At 46.9% G+C, this 15218-nt stretch overlaps 1 protein-coding gene across 3 annotated transcripts in view; it reads right to left on the bottom strand.

The window, feature by feature from the left end:
• Gpr160 (G protein-coupled receptor 160) overlaps positions 1–13155 on the bottom strand; it is a 39831-nt gene extending 26676 nt beyond the window's left edge. The window contains exons 1-2 of one of the 3 annotated variants that reach the window (XM_029537843.1): positions 12852–12992; positions 4700–4781 (exon numbers count right to left, since the gene is read on the bottom strand). The gene's annotated coding sequence lies outside the window, so the exon portion shown is untranslated. Of the gene's footprint in view, positions 1–4699; positions 4782–12851; positions 12993–13046 lie in introns of those variants that run through there. The other 2 variants (XM_021196796.1, XM_029537844.1) reach the window with 2 other exon arrangements.
• Positions 13156–15218: the final 2063 nt, after the last annotated feature.

Genomic DNA, 15218 nt, shown 5'->3' with positions numbered 1-15218 from the left:
CTCTCTCTCTCTCTCTCTCTCTCTCTCTCTCTCTCTCTCTCTCTCTCTCACACACACACACACACACACACACACACACACACACACACACAGTATGATAATGACAATGATATAGCAGGCCACTAGTGATGGCTTCCCTCTTCTTCAGCTCTTGTTCCACCTGGGCCCCAAGCCCACACTCGGTTGCTCTCCCACATGCCAGTCATCTCTGGAAACATTGTCACAGTCACAGCAGAGACAGCTTCGGTAATCCCCAGGCATCTCTACATCTGATCAAGCTGTCAGTGGAGATGACTAATCATCACCCAAGGTGTAGACTCCTCTCAGCAGCATATGCACTGAAGCTGGGAGGGCAGATCTTAGCATGGCCCCTCTACAAGGATGACACCAATTCAGGAAGTGTTTTACTAATCAGCAGACAAATAAATAAAATCACTTCTTTTTAAACTTATAGAACAGTAAAGAGTTGAAGGAGGGCAGGGTTAGGATTGGGAGGCAAGGATACCCATGGAGTGTGGCAGGGTAAGGGGAGAGAAGGGAAACCATCGAAGGTTTGGGGGGAGAGGACCAGGTTCGGTTCTGTTAACTGAGGAACAGGGTTTCTTCCTAGAACAGCTGGCTGGATGCAGGGCAAAGGCCAAGGCCTGGTGAGATGTGCTGCATTGCTGAGTCTGACCTTGAGGCGCAGCTGAGGCTCAGAACATGCCCAGAGAGAACCAGCTGTTCCTCCATTCATATAATGCTTCTAGCCTCTAAGCTAGCAAGATCTTCAGTCCCCAGAAGCAGGCCTTCCTCATGGACTCCTCAGAGACATAAGGAATGGGCATTCACACCACCATCTGTGATAAAGAATCTGGTCCCCAGTTTGTGTGCCCGTGTCTAGGCTCACTTCTCAGTTCACTTTCCTCTCTCCTCTCTCTCCTTACAGGCAGTCAAAGGCAACAGTGACAGATGCTGGCAAAGCCCCATTACTGGATGAAGGTTAAACCAGACAGCCTTTTAAGAGGACAGAAAAATGTTTAACTTAAAGTATAAATATTAGTTAAAAATATAATACTTTTCCAAGTTAAAAAGGAAATTGCAAAACTGCTCCAGAGTTCCCACGTGAACAAGGACTTCTGGGAACAAGCTCTCAGTGTTGAGGAGCTGTTGGAATGCTGCAGACCCGGAACTAATTACAATTATGCTGGGTTATCTTTAGCCCCTAAATAGCTATTCCTTGTCTACCTCTGTGTCTGGTCTAATGTCCTGTGACTAACAGAAAAAAATACCTTGGACTATAAAAACAGACCTGGAGTTTTCAGCAATAAAGGGCCAAGAAAGTGCCGGGCGTGGTGGCGCACGCCTTTAATCCCAGCACTCGGGAGGCNGAGGCAGGCAGATTTCTGAGTTTGAGGCCAGCCTGGTCTACAAAGTGAGTTCCAGGACAGCCAGAGCTACACAGAGAAACCCTGTCTCGAAAAACNAAAAAAAAAAAAAAAAAAAAAAAGGGGGCCGAGGATGGTGACAGTATCTAGTAGAGTTCTCCCCAATTTGCTATATTTGAGAAGAATCTTGATATCTGCCTTTCTTTGTTCTGTTACTATAAAAGCTTCATAAACACAGGATTTGTGTTCCCAAACCATGGTCACTGCCATCTGACTGCAGAATGGACTCTCTGTTCCCTTTGACGTGAGGGTTGGCTTGTCTCATTGTCAGAGGCAAGTTGGATGGGGTCTTCACTGTGCCTGTGTCAGGATCCCATTGAATTTTCGTGGCCCTCGTGACACCTGTGTAGCCCCAGTTGGGACAGGAGTCACCAGAACTCCAGACAACTCAACCCCTAAGGCCCTCCAGGCTGTAGTACGCCAGAGGCTCCTGTGCACAGCTCTGTTTCTATATTGACAGCTTGCACTTCCACAGTGGGGACTAGGGAGTCTTTACATCTTCATGAATGCATGTTTTAGGGTAGGGTTGGGGTATTCCATGACTTTCAGTCAGAGAGGATTTTCACTCCCAAATAACAGAGACAGGGCCTGAGTTCAGGGTCAAGATTCTTACCCATTTCAAAACTGCCGAATGCATGAAGCACACACACCATTTGTCAGGGAGAACCAGGTCATGGGGCAGCCCACAGATCCCCCTAGAAAGAAAGGTCAGAGCTGGAAAGCATTTGTAACTTTCTCTCTTCTTTCTAGCATCATGGGGTGGACAAAGTCTGTGGGGCTACACACAGACAGCCTGATCTCCAGTAGAGCTTAGGTCTTGAACCCCAGTGGGACCCGATGGGTGGTAATTTCCACCTACATGGGATAGTAGGTGTTCGATCATGTCTCCTGGACCCCTGGCTCCTGGGGGCTCCGCCACCACAGCCCCCACAAGAGAGGTGTGTGGCTAGCAGTCATGAAGACAATGTCCCAAGCTTCTGGCATTCTGGCTAGACTCCCCCACAGTTACCTAGCAACAGCAAGATAGCAAAGCCCACTGTAAGAGGGGCTTCTCACTTTCTTTAAGCTTTCTTGCTCTCTAGCTCTCCTCTCTCTCCCTTCCCACCTCTCTCTAAGTTTTTACCTCTCTTACTCTCTAGCCTTTCTTCTCTTTCTCTCTTCCCCCTTCTCTCCTCGTGGCCATGGCCGGCCTCTCCCTCTCTCCTTCTACCTTCTCTCCTTTCTCCCTGCCTTTCTACAATAAAGCTCTAAGACCATAGCCTGTCTCTGTTCATCAAGGCCCAGACTAAAGACACTCCCCTGCGTGGGAACCACCCGGCGCCCTTCTTTCCCCTTGCCCTCTCTTCCCATATCTCCAGGGCCGAGTGCCACACCAGGGGCCCCTATTCTGTTCTCAGCTCCTCCGCTGTATCCAGCATGGGATGCCAGAGATTTAGAACCTGGTACTAGGGGCTGCCCCTTGTCCACCCCCCCCACCATGTGGGGTCAGTGGCTTCACAGCCAGATGCCCACCTGGGGCCACATGGAAAGCATCCGGCAGTCCTCCTGCGTCTACCTGCCCAGAGCACAGGAACTCTGGCCGGACACGGGCTCTCTCCCTCCCCCCTCTTTCTCATACACCCACAGCCCCGCAAAAGTCTACACAAAGTATGGTGATTTCAACATGCTTGGCCATGGGAAGTGGTACTATTAGGAGATGTGGCCTTATTGGAGGAGGTGTGGCCTTGTTAAAATAAGTATGTCACTGTGTAGGCAGGTTTTGAGGTAATATATATCCTCAAGCTCTGCTCCGTGTGAGAGTCTTTCCTGGTGACAGGTAGATTATAATGTACAACTCCTAGCTCCTTCTCCAGCACCAGGTCTGCCTGCATGCTGCCATGCTTCCGTCCATGATGATAATGGGCTGAACCTCTGAAACTGTAAGCCAGCCTCAACGAAATGTTTTCCTATATAAGAGTTGCCTTGCCGGGCATGGTGGCGCACGCCTTTAATCCCAGCACTCGGGAGGCAGAGGCAGGCGAATTTCTGAGTTCGAGGCCAGCCTGGTCTACAAAGTGAGTTCCAGGACAGCCAGGGCTATACAGAGAAACCCTGTCTTGGAAAAAAAAAAAAAAAAAAAGAGTTGCCTCGGTCATGATGTCTCTTCATAGCAATGGAAACCCTAATTGAGACTCAAGGTAAATACACCATGCAGGCTCAGTCATCAACAATAACAGGGAAACCTCCATTGTCCATGAGTCCTATGCATACACTGCACATAAGGCTCATCTCCAAGGCGAGCATTATTATTATCTCTGTTTTATATAAGAGATATGATATGGAGAGGCTAAACACAGTAAGAAAATGTTACTCAGTGTGGCGGTAGAACCACCAGAAATCAGTCCCCACATACCCTGTCCCCACTCTGGACTGTTCTGTCTTGCTTTTGCTTGCTCAAGCCAATGGTCAGGCAATCCTCTTTTATCTGGGCAATGAGATGACAACAGAACACACAGTCAAACTTGAATTGTAGAGTTCCAGAAAGGTCCACCAGCAGCCTGCTGACTTGCCATTTACAAAACATCTGTGTCTATAAGATGAGCTCACATCTGTAGGCTCATGTCTTTAGGCCTAAGAGAGGCATTCCATTTGCAGCCCTTGCTTGTCCACTAGGACACACCTACAGTGACAGTGTACTGACAAAGTCTTCAAAGCAGCACCTTTTTTTCCCTCAAACTATCCCACAGGCTCATGTCTGTGAGTGCCCAGGCCTGTGGACCCAAGGACTCTGAGGAAGGAAACCATTTTCTCAACAGAACATTAACTGTGATGAAACTGCAGATTCAGCAGAGATGAGAACATCAACCCCATGACCTTTAACAGAAAGTTTCAAATTGAGGAAATGGAAGCATCTGGAAGACTGGGCTGTGGGCAAGTGCCTCAGTTCCTCATTCAAGCTGAGCTTTCTGAGAAGCTGTGCCTAAGCATCATAGAGGAGCAGACTTGTAGTTAGCAGGAGTCAGGTGGACAGAGCAGAAACAGGGAGAAGGCAAATCCTGGCAGCCCTTCAGTGTGCCTGGGATCTAGCTCAGGGCAATTCTGGAACCCAGACTCAGGCTGCATCTTCCAAGGCACACAGCCCCGACCTTCCATCTTACAAGCACTCCTTTCTCACCCTGAGGCTTCCAACATTGACCTCACCTCTGTAAAACTAAAATGTCCTGCAAACCAGAAAAGCATGAGTGCAAGGAAATGACCACTGTTCTAGTTAGTGCTCTCGGTGCGATATTTACCACGGCCAAAGCGACTCGGGGAAGAAACGTTTGATTCCAGTTCACAGCTTGTAGTCCATCATCCCCGGAAATTGGACAGGAACTAAAGGAGAGACCATGGAGGGACACTGCTTACTGGCTTGTTCTGTTTGCTCTTTTATGCAGGCTAGGACCAACAGTCCAGAGCTGGCACCACCCACAGTAAGCTGGGCCCTCCCACATCAATCTCTAGTTAAGAAAATACACTGCTGTCTTGCCCACAGGCCAATCTGGTAGGGGTGTTTCTTTTAATTAAGGTTTCCTGTTTCCAATGACTTGAGCTTCCAACAAGTTGACATAAAGCCAGCCAGAACCGTAGCCTAACATGCTCCCTTGACACAGGCACATGCAGGATGAAACACGAGGCTTTTCACATTCTCAAAGGCTACGAGCCTCTGAAGTGTCTTTGGTTGGCCCTTTAATTTTTTTTTTCCTGGTGCTTGAGGGCTAGGGAAATGGTTCAGTGGTTAAAGCACTTCCTGAGTGAGAAGCAGGACTAGAGTGTGAATCTCTAGAAGCCACATAAATAACAGGGGGCATGGCAGACAGCTTGCAGCTCCAGCCTTAGAGGGTGGAGACAGAGGATCCTCAGAGCCACCTGGCTAGCTACACTAGCCACACTGGGGAGTTCTGTGTTTGACTGACAGATTCTGACTAATAAATAAGGTAGAAGAATGATTGAGGATCAATCCTGATATCACCCTAAGACCTTCATGTGCATGCAAACATACATGCCTAGTTGTCATTCCATAGTGTGCCCATATACATGTAAACATGCATATACACACATGTACACACACACATACACATATGTATATATGTGTGTGTACAACACATGCACATTCATGCAAACAAAAATAAAAATGTCTTATAGTGGAACCCAGGGCCTGTTAGGCAAGTGTTCTACCACTGGCTTCAGCCCCTGTATTTATTTGCTTATTTGAGATAGGGTTTTGCTATTTGGCTCAGGCTAGCCTTGAATTTGTTTACTCTTCTTCTTCAGCCTCCAGAGTTGCTGAGATTCTAATCATGTGCTCTACACTTGATCTGCTGTAATACCACCTCATTGTTATTTATAATTACTTCGTTTTGAGATGGAGGACCTACCCAAGCTCTTCTACCTTAGCCTCTGGAGCTGCCATCTCTTAGGTTCCAATCTGACTGTTCAGTGCAGGATCCTTTTTCTTTTTTAACTCTGTGCTGGTTGGATATGATTCATTTGCCCAGTGTGTCACCGCAGAAGTTACATTACATGTAGTTTATAATGAAGATCATGTAATACTGGGTGGCAATGAGGAGAGGCTGGGAGTAATGTGAACCTCACTTCTCTCAGAGAGAAGTGCCACTCTTGGAGTTACTTTAACAGGTAGTTAGATTCTACTGTTGATAAAGGCACAAGGCTTCCAGAATAACGTGTGGGCTGAAAGCTGGACACCAGGCCTCCTTTGCTTTGGCTCAGACAGCCGCTTGACTCTGCACCTGCCTGTTACTTACTCCAGGAGTAGCTCTTTATCTAACCGAGTTCATTCCCTTCAAGACTGATGACACCCAGAAACAGGGAAACCTCACATGACTACCCTCAGCTCTACAGAGAGATGCTCCTCTGGGATCAAAAGTAAACACCCTGTAGGAACCAGATTGCTCCCCTAAAGTGACAAGAGTGATAGCCAGTTCTTTGGACCACACTGCAGAACCAGATGAGACACTGGTCAACCAGACCACACCTTGATTGGGACAGTTTAACAGTGAATTCACATCTCCTGCCCTTGTCCCAGTTCCTTCTCCATTCAAACCTAAAGCTCAATCATGGTTCCCTGAAGATGAACTTGGAGCTGCTGGACCCCTTTGTCCCTTTTCCCAAATGGTGCCTGAATCCCCTTTTTCCGTTCTTTTATCATTGCTTGCTTTTTTAAATAATTGTAGTATTGGAATGTGGAGGGGAGGTGGTAAACTTAACTGCCCAGCTCAGGCTTCAGTCCTGAAACTCTAGTCACATGACTTTACTAGTTATAGGCCATAAAGCTAAATAGTAAGTCTTCCAAGCACGATTCCTTCTGCAAAATGGGCTGTGATACCCAGTGTAAGAGAGATTTGTGAGAATTAAGCAAGTTTGTGAGAGGCATGGTTACATGGATCAGTGGGTTATCATGAGGAAGCAAGTTCAGATCCCCAGAATACCTATAAAAAAGCCAGGTGTGGTTGAGTGCAACTGTAACCAGCACTGAAGCTGGGGCAGAAATGGGTGGGTCCTGGGCTTTCTAGCTTGCTAACCTAGTTGAAATGGTGAGCTTCAAGTTCAGTAAGATCGTCTCTGAAGAAACAAGCCAGAGAGTAATGGAGGAAGATGCCTGACATCAACCTCTGGCCTCCAGAGACATGAAGAGATGAGCACACCAGTGTATATGCACATAACCACTCCACCGATCTCCCACACAACATGTGTGAAGTTAGGTGAGATGACCCATGCCTGTAATGCCAGCACTCAGCAGGCTGAGGAAGGAGGGTTACACACAAGCTCTGGGCTAGCTCGGGATACAGAGCAAAAATCTGTCTCAAAAATAATAATAACAAAAAAGTATAATAAATAAAAAGAATAACATGGACTGTTAGTTAAAATTTTCTTCTTCCAATGACTTGAGAGGCTGAGAACACAGCCTCATTGGTAGAGTTCTTGCCTTCTATGCAGTAAACCATGGGTTTAATACCCAGAACCAGATAGAACCAAAAGAGGGAATCACAGCAGGAGGCGAGTGTGGCAAGCCTTCAAGGTCATCTCAGGTACATGCAGAGTTTGAAGTTAGCCTGGGTTCCATGGACCCTTTATCAGAAAAATAACAAGAGCAAAAGAGGGCTGTAGAGATGGCCCAGAGGTTTAAAGTACTTGCTGTTCTTCCAGAGGACACAAATCTGATTCCCAGCATCCTTGTTATGTAGCTCACAAGCATCTAGAATTCCAGCTCCAGGAGATCCAACGCCCTCTTCTGGCCACTTCAGGCACCACCACCACCACCCCCACACACAAGACACACACACACACACACACACACACACACACACACACACGACACACACAGACAGAAATACACACATATGCATGAGTAAAAGTAAGTCTTTAAACCTTTTGGCTCCCTCAGATATCATGTCACCCTTAGTCAGAAGCCTAAATACCCTCTATACACTCACAGGAGGGGTGACATGGGGCCGAGGAGAGTTATGTATTGACACACAGAAATGTAGCTTGCTGCTGACTGGGAGGGATGTCATGCCTCTCCTCTCGTTTCTAAGCTAGCAAGGGAGCAATCTGCCTTTCTAATGTCTTTATCCCCTTTAGCCACACAGATCAGGGTTGAGATGGTGTCACATTTGTGGTAATTCCTTATAATGGCTTTTAGCAGTATTCTCTATCGGAAAAGAGGAAATATCAGGCCACTCCCTGGTCACTTAGAGACTTGGCAACTTTCTCTCTCTGCTTCTTATTTTAGAGGACTAGGGAGAAAACCAATTTGGAATATTAGCTATGTAAGTGATTTCATGCTAGGGATACACTTGTGTCCCCACATTATCAGACTGCTGCCATCTTTTTCTTTTAAAACATTAGCATGTTTAAGAGGCTTGATGATCTCCAAGGAAAAGATACAAAAGGCTACTCCGAACTGGCCAATGGAGTTCCATAGATCCCCAAACAGTCCAGGCTACTGCCAATGCACTTGACTACTCTTCAGAAATTAACCCAAGAATCTACTGCTGAAAACACTACATGCTAAGTCATAGAACTTGGGGAAATCTAGCTGGTACTCAACTGGAAACTTCACCCCAACTGGCTAGCTCTCATACAGCTAGAAAATACTATGCATACTACCAGAGGTTCAAGCTCATCCAGCTATGAACCCTAAAAACTACAATCCTAACTTGTCTGACAAGATATGCCCACTGAGTAGCACAGATGTTATGGGAGTGGCCAACCGCTGCCTGATTGTATCTAAGGCCCACTCCACAGAGATGGACCACACACTAACTGGGCCTAGAACCTATGGCTTGATAGGTCCTAGGGGAGAACCTGATACTATCTATTATTCTGCTAAATGGATACAGTGTTAAAACAACTCCTAATAACTTATGGCCATACCCATCCTGCATCTCTCAACCCTCTTCAGAGAAGCTCCTTGCAATAGATGGCAGTCAACACAGAGATCCTTAACTGGTTAACATGCAGATATACGGTGAAGTGCTCAGCTATAAATGAGATATTTATATCAAACTGTTTCCCTCAAGGACCAGAGACCTTCAAAGAAGGGGCAGAAAGAGTGTAAGTACCTAAGGTGTTGGAGAACTTGAGAGAGACAGTGTTTTCAAGATTCAACAGGGCGATAACACAGGACTCATAGCACTGACTACATGCACAAGACTACTCAAGCTCAAGCCAGAAAAACTTCCTGCATGGAGGAGGGAGAGGAGAGCATAAAACCCCACGACTTGATGATGAGCCACTTTGGTAGCTGCTGGGAGAGTCAGTTTTCTTTAATTGTGTCACTCCTGGTAGGGTAACCACATTACGGGGGCAGGGCTCATACCCAAGAGTAGTTAGGTAACATAAATTAGACTGCATAGGGGGAGCGGAAGGGGGAGAGAGTAGAGGAGGACGAAGGCGGAGGACAGAGAGAAGAAAGAAGGAAGAAGGGGGAGGAGGAAGAGGAGAAAGAGGAGGAGAAAAAAGAGGAAGAAGAGGAAAAGGAGGAAGAGGAAGAAGAGAACTAGAAATTGAGTGGGTAGGGTAGGAAGGTAAGGTGAGGAGTGGGCCAAGGGTGAATATGATCAAAATATATGAAATTCTTCCAGAATAAAAACACTTTTAAAAATGTAGGTGTTTGTGTATAAGTTCATTCACTCAGCATAATGCTTTAAAGAAGTATCTATATTATAAACATTATTTAATATTATATATAGATTATTTTCCTTTGTATGAATATAATTTATTAGTCCATTCAGTTGTTGATAGAGAGCTGTGATCTTTCAAGTTTGGGGGTGGTTTTAAATAAACTGTCTTGAGCAGTTGTGTACAGTTTTGTTTTTTTTAAGTTTCTCTGTATCTGTCAAAGAAATAGGTCCACTGACAAAGAATTCTGGCTGGACTGAAATGGGTAATGATATTGCCCCACCAAATCGCTAAAACTCTTCTCTTGAAAAACAGATGGAGCTCCTTTAAGCACCCATTTTCCTCAGCCAGGTAACAGAGGACAGAGACAATGAGGCCCAGGTCTCTTTACCTTCAGGAAAAGAATTAGTTAGCTTATGGCTAATGTCCATATGTTCTAACCTTTATATCCTAACCTTCTATAAACTGTGAGATGGCCACAAATGGTGGAGGTGAAAAATGAAACACACCTTCCACCTCATTTTGACAAAACAGCAAAGGAATCTATCAATGCTTTCCTAATTTCTCAGAAACTAAGGTAGTGAGTGCCTGGCAACCATTGCATAATTACTCTTACAATGAAAACTGAACCAGACACCAAACAATTTTACTGAGGTATTATGGACCAAATTCCCAGAAGGAAAACAAAACAAAACACCCCACTATATGGGGTATATGGTTTAACAACTAGAACTATGTGACTGCGGATGCATTTGGTTTAATTGACCATCCTTTGGAACGCATTAACTTAGTAGGACCACTAGCTCCCACCACTCCAGAGTTAAAGACAGATCAGACAGTATCTGAGAGCCACAGCAAAGCTTTGGCCTCTTTGCTGTGATGGCCTTCTTCATGTGTCNGTCAATGTATATTTTTAAATGGTTTGATTTATGACTTTATTGCTTTGTAACTATAAAAAAATCACTATGAGACAATTATCACATTAGAATGTGTGATTTGGGCCAACCTGAATGTGTTCCTAGGCCATGGTCATTCGTCTGACTCAAGAATAAGCTGTCTCATATTTCCCTTTGAGGCAATTTTTCTAACACTTCACCAGTCAGTTGTCACAGGCAGAGTGCTATGTGGTGCCTTTCTTTAAGCAAAAAGGAATATCACGTTCAGTTTCAGTGAAGTTACTTAGAATGTAGGTTTATCTTTCAGGAGTCTGTATCTCTTTCTTTGTTTACCAAACTTCAGCCCTTCCCGCTTGGGAATCTTACACTTTCACAATCTGCCAAGCAAACATGATAGAACATATTAAGAATTACAGGTTAAAACCCAAAGCAAGCCGGGCATGGTGGTGCACGCCTTTAATCCCAGCACTCGGGAGGCAGAGGCCGGTGGATTTCTGAGTTCGAGGCCAGCCTGGTCTACAAAGTGAGTTCCAGGACAGCCAGAGCTATACAGAGAAACCCTGTCTCGAAAAACAAACAAACAAACAAACAAAAAACAACAACAACAACAACAACAAAACCAAAGCAAAAGAACTAAGTTAGATGAACACAAATATCTCTCCACACAGGTAAAAAGAAAAGCATGGCATGGACCATGCGACACTGCAGGAGTCAGCTCTTTGCTGGGTATTTGTTTCATGATCCTAGAAGCAAAGTGGAGTAAATATAGAAAACAATACAGATCTTTTTTCAAGCATTAAGTACATCCCCGCTCATCTTATGCTGTCTTCATCATTGAATAAACTTTTGACATACAGAATATTACAGAGGCGTATATGACAATACAAGCAGACCATGGATGTTCACCACTCTGGTCTCTTTTGGGGAGCTGAGGGGTCCTGGAGACCCAACCCAGGCCCTGGAGCATGTCAGGCAAACACTCTACTGCTGAGCCACACTGGAAGCCTGGGCCTGTTTTTCTGCTGAGTATAACTTAGAGGGGATTTGAGCCATTGGAAAAAATGCTAACACATTTGATACAAAACTGCCTGACTGGAGGCAACCTAACCCCATTTGTTTGTTCAGTGTGTGTGTGTGTGTGTGTGTGTGTGTGTGTGTAAAAAGCTGAGCCAGCACCCACCCGCATCAACTCAATCTTCTTAACATACACTTGTGCCTTCTTGTGTTATTGAGAGAGAGAGACAGACAGAGAGAGAGGCAGAGACTGCGATCTTTTCTGATCAGTCTGATGAGGCAGTATTCATATCCAAACTTATGAAAAATAATTATATATGATATAGAATCTGAAACTAGGATCACCTGTGGTGACTCACCTTCTGCAGGGGGTTGGGGGGAGGTAGTGTTGCAACTTTTAAAGGGAAATATCAAGCAAATGCAAAACTAGACAGAGAAAGGACTTGCATTCCTAAGATCCCTCTTTGGCTGTCAATCTCTCGTGGCCCAGTGTGCTCCAGATCACCCAAATCCTCAATTTACATTTCAACTTCAGTCAGTCATTCTAAAAGAGCAGTTTTTTAAATAATCTAATTATGGAGCCAGCCAAAATGGCTCAGGAGCTAAGGACTCTTGCCATAAGCCAGAATACCTGAGATGCAACTACTGACACACAAGGAAACTGTCCTCTTTCACGTGTGTGCACACGGGAAGACAGGACACAGACATACAGACAAACACGCAGAGAGAAATGTTTTAAAATGGTAAAATGTAATTACGATACCCTTTCAAAAACTAAAAGTATTTCCTCAAAATCCAGAACATTCCAAAACCAGGGCACAGTCAAGTTCCACAAGTTTTGCTGTTAGGTCTCTTATTTTACTTGGTATTCTCACAGGAGGTAACCTGTTAACTTTAAAAACTTGACTCACAAGGAAATGCTAGGTATAGGTCATGCCAATATGAGCTAGTATACATTCATAAATATAAAGCACCACTTTTCGCGTGTCCTCTGTCACCGTGGGTATGATCTACCTCTGGGATCTGAGGAACAACGCCCTAATCAGATCATTTGCACAAGTTGGAGAGGGAGTGGGCATATTTCCTTCTTCTTCCTTGCAGCCATGTGGGTGTGGGGGCCTCCGCAGGGGGAACAGGGACATGGTGGAGGGTTGCCACCGTTTTGGCCACCACCGCAGAAGAGAGAAGTTGCTTAAGCCTCGCTCCCCAGGGCGGGTCCCCGCGCCAGCCGCCCTGCTCCAGTACCAACCGCCCTGCAGAGCAGCAGTAAATTGGTGCGCCCGGGCAGGGTTCAACCGCCCGGCATGTGCCGGGAAGTCGGCGAGGAACGCCACACACCCACCCACCTCACCTCTCTGCCTGCTGCAGAAGGCTGGGAACCGCCGCGTGGGGACCGGGCGCCCGTGGGACACTGCCCCTCGTCCGCCACAGACGTCGGCGGTGGCTTCCCGCTCCGCACCGCGGCGTCACCCCGGGTCCTAGGAAGGGAAGCCTCGTCGCGACGCGACGCGACAGGTCAGTGGCCTCCACTGAGTCGTGCGCTCACCTCAGCTGGCACTCTTCAGCCCCCCTGCGTAGCGTGAGTGGCCAGAAGCCACCAACCTCCGTAACTGCCTGAGGGGCGGGTCCGCGCGTCGCTCACCTCCGCTCGCCCCGCCCACCCACGCTCCGCCCGCCCCAGGTGAGTCCCCTCGAGGGGCGGGGCCACGCGAGGCTCACCTCCGCTCGCCCCGCCCCGCCTCCTGTCTATGGTTACTGCGGGAGTAATCCGGATGCTCTTCTTTTCATTCAGCTTAACCAGACCCAGAGCGCTCAGGGTAAGGTGCGTGACTCCACACTGTGGTCTCCCATCTGGCTCATATGGGAAAAAACAGCCTCTGGCTTCCAATCGCTTGCATGCGGGCACTCCGGAGCTGAGAGTGCATAGGACGCCCCCTGCGGGTTGGGCGACAAGAGGCGACCGAGTTGACAGACTGAGTAGGCAGAAGATTGCAGGAGTTGCAGGGTGAAGGGAAACACTTTCCTAGTGTCAGGCTTTGAGGACCTCATCCCAGTTTGAGATGCACCTAACATGCGGTTGTGTCACCCACCACCTCTTGCTCTGTAGTCAGTTTCTCAAGTTTACCTTTCAGTCTGCAGATGAATATGTTCCCAAGGCCACAAGACTTGAGCCACTAAGCAGTTGCCTTAGTGCACTATAAATTCTGATTTTTTTTTTTCCAGAATTAAAGTCTGCGATAATATACATTGCATTTCTTTCTTTGCTGGCCTGTGTTAATCCAGCAAATATTTCTTGAGAGCCTATGGCCTGTTCGTTATTTAAACATTTAACACATGACACACTTGCTTGTTTCCCCACTGCTCTCTAAGGGGATCCATGAGTGGGATTGTAGTCTAGGTCTTTCCACCTCCCACTGGGGCTGAAGTGACCTCGCCAGGAACTCAGAAATGGCCTGACAGGGCAGTAAAGGCTCCCTGGCTGTTAAATATGGGCCGTGAGGGGAGTTGGGGTGTGCCATCTCCCAGCTCAGAGGAAACAAAGGAGAGATGATGAAATCGAGTGAGGTTGTGAGGTGCCCAGAGCTCCCCAGGGGCAGAGATGGAAGATTGCCAGAAATGGCTGAGGGAATCCCTTTTGCAGAGAGGGAGGGGCAATAGTAGGTGTGCAGTTGGTTCATGGGCCTAAGAAAATCAGCAGCCACTGTCTGTGGAGTGTGACTATCAAACAGGGCCAGCCATACATCTCTCTAAACTAACTGTACGACAACCTTGACCGCTAGGCTTGACAGAGCTGGCAGTGCAATCCTTCGGTGGAGTGGTGCCTTGCTAGCACAGGGCTGGAAGAGTAGCTCCTAGGAGCCAGCCTACACTCTCCCTCCCAGTGCCTTTCTCAATGGTCCAGGCAGCTGATCTGGTCTTCACATGCTCCTAGAATTCTCAAGTATCCCTGCATGCCCACTCTCTCCCTCCATCCCCAAATGTATTATTAATAGCTGTCCTGAGACCTTTCCCATCTAGAGGTGTTGGGACGACTACATACCAGCTTCCTTCCCAGGAGGCTCCTGTCTGGGGAGCTGCTGGGGAGATTCTGGCATCAGCTGGTCCCTCTCCTGTCACCTGCCTTGGCAGCCATTGTAGCCTGAAGAAGCCCTTCCTTCCTGAAGTTGCTTTTGTGAGGTTCTTTGTCACAGGAATAAAGAAATGGACTGAGGTAGGAGCCCAGAGCTTCTGGAAACCTACATCAGTGGTTTTCATCCCAACTCCCTCACCTCTAAATTGTCAGATGTCTGCCAGAGACACACACTGTCTCAATAATTCCTCACCTTAACTTCTTGGGAAGTCCTACTCTTCTTCAGGGAGGTAATTTACCAAGCTAAAGTGTAGCAGATGTTGTTGCTAGGGAGAGCACAATCAACATGATCCTGTCCCAGGAGATTCAGCAGGAAGTCCTGGGAAGCCTGGCGTTCTTGATGAGGACCTCCTCTACTCTCCTCTAGTTTCCTTCTTCCTGGAAGCTGGGGGTGAAATAGTAATTGTAGACCAAGAGCAACACTTCACAGAAAAAAGGGATGCCGGTTGTGGTGGCGTTCGCCGGTAGGATTTGCTGAAGGAGGCAGAAAAAAGGGACTTTGCCCTCCCTGATATGCTATGCTAAGGCTTCTCCTTACAGGGGAAAAACGTCCTTCCTTGTTTAACTCACGGCCAGGATAGTTCCATA

Source organism: Mus pahari, chromosome 4 (assembly GCF_900095145.1).
Source record: "Mus pahari chromosome 4, PAHARI_EIJ_v1.1, whole genome shotgun sequence".
Taxonomy (NCBI): domain Eukaryota; kingdom Metazoa; phylum Chordata; class Mammalia; order Rodentia; family Muridae; genus Mus; species Mus pahari.
The sequence above is the reverse complement of the archived record's forward strand: the minus strand, read 5'-3'. Positions and strand labels throughout refer to the sequence as shown.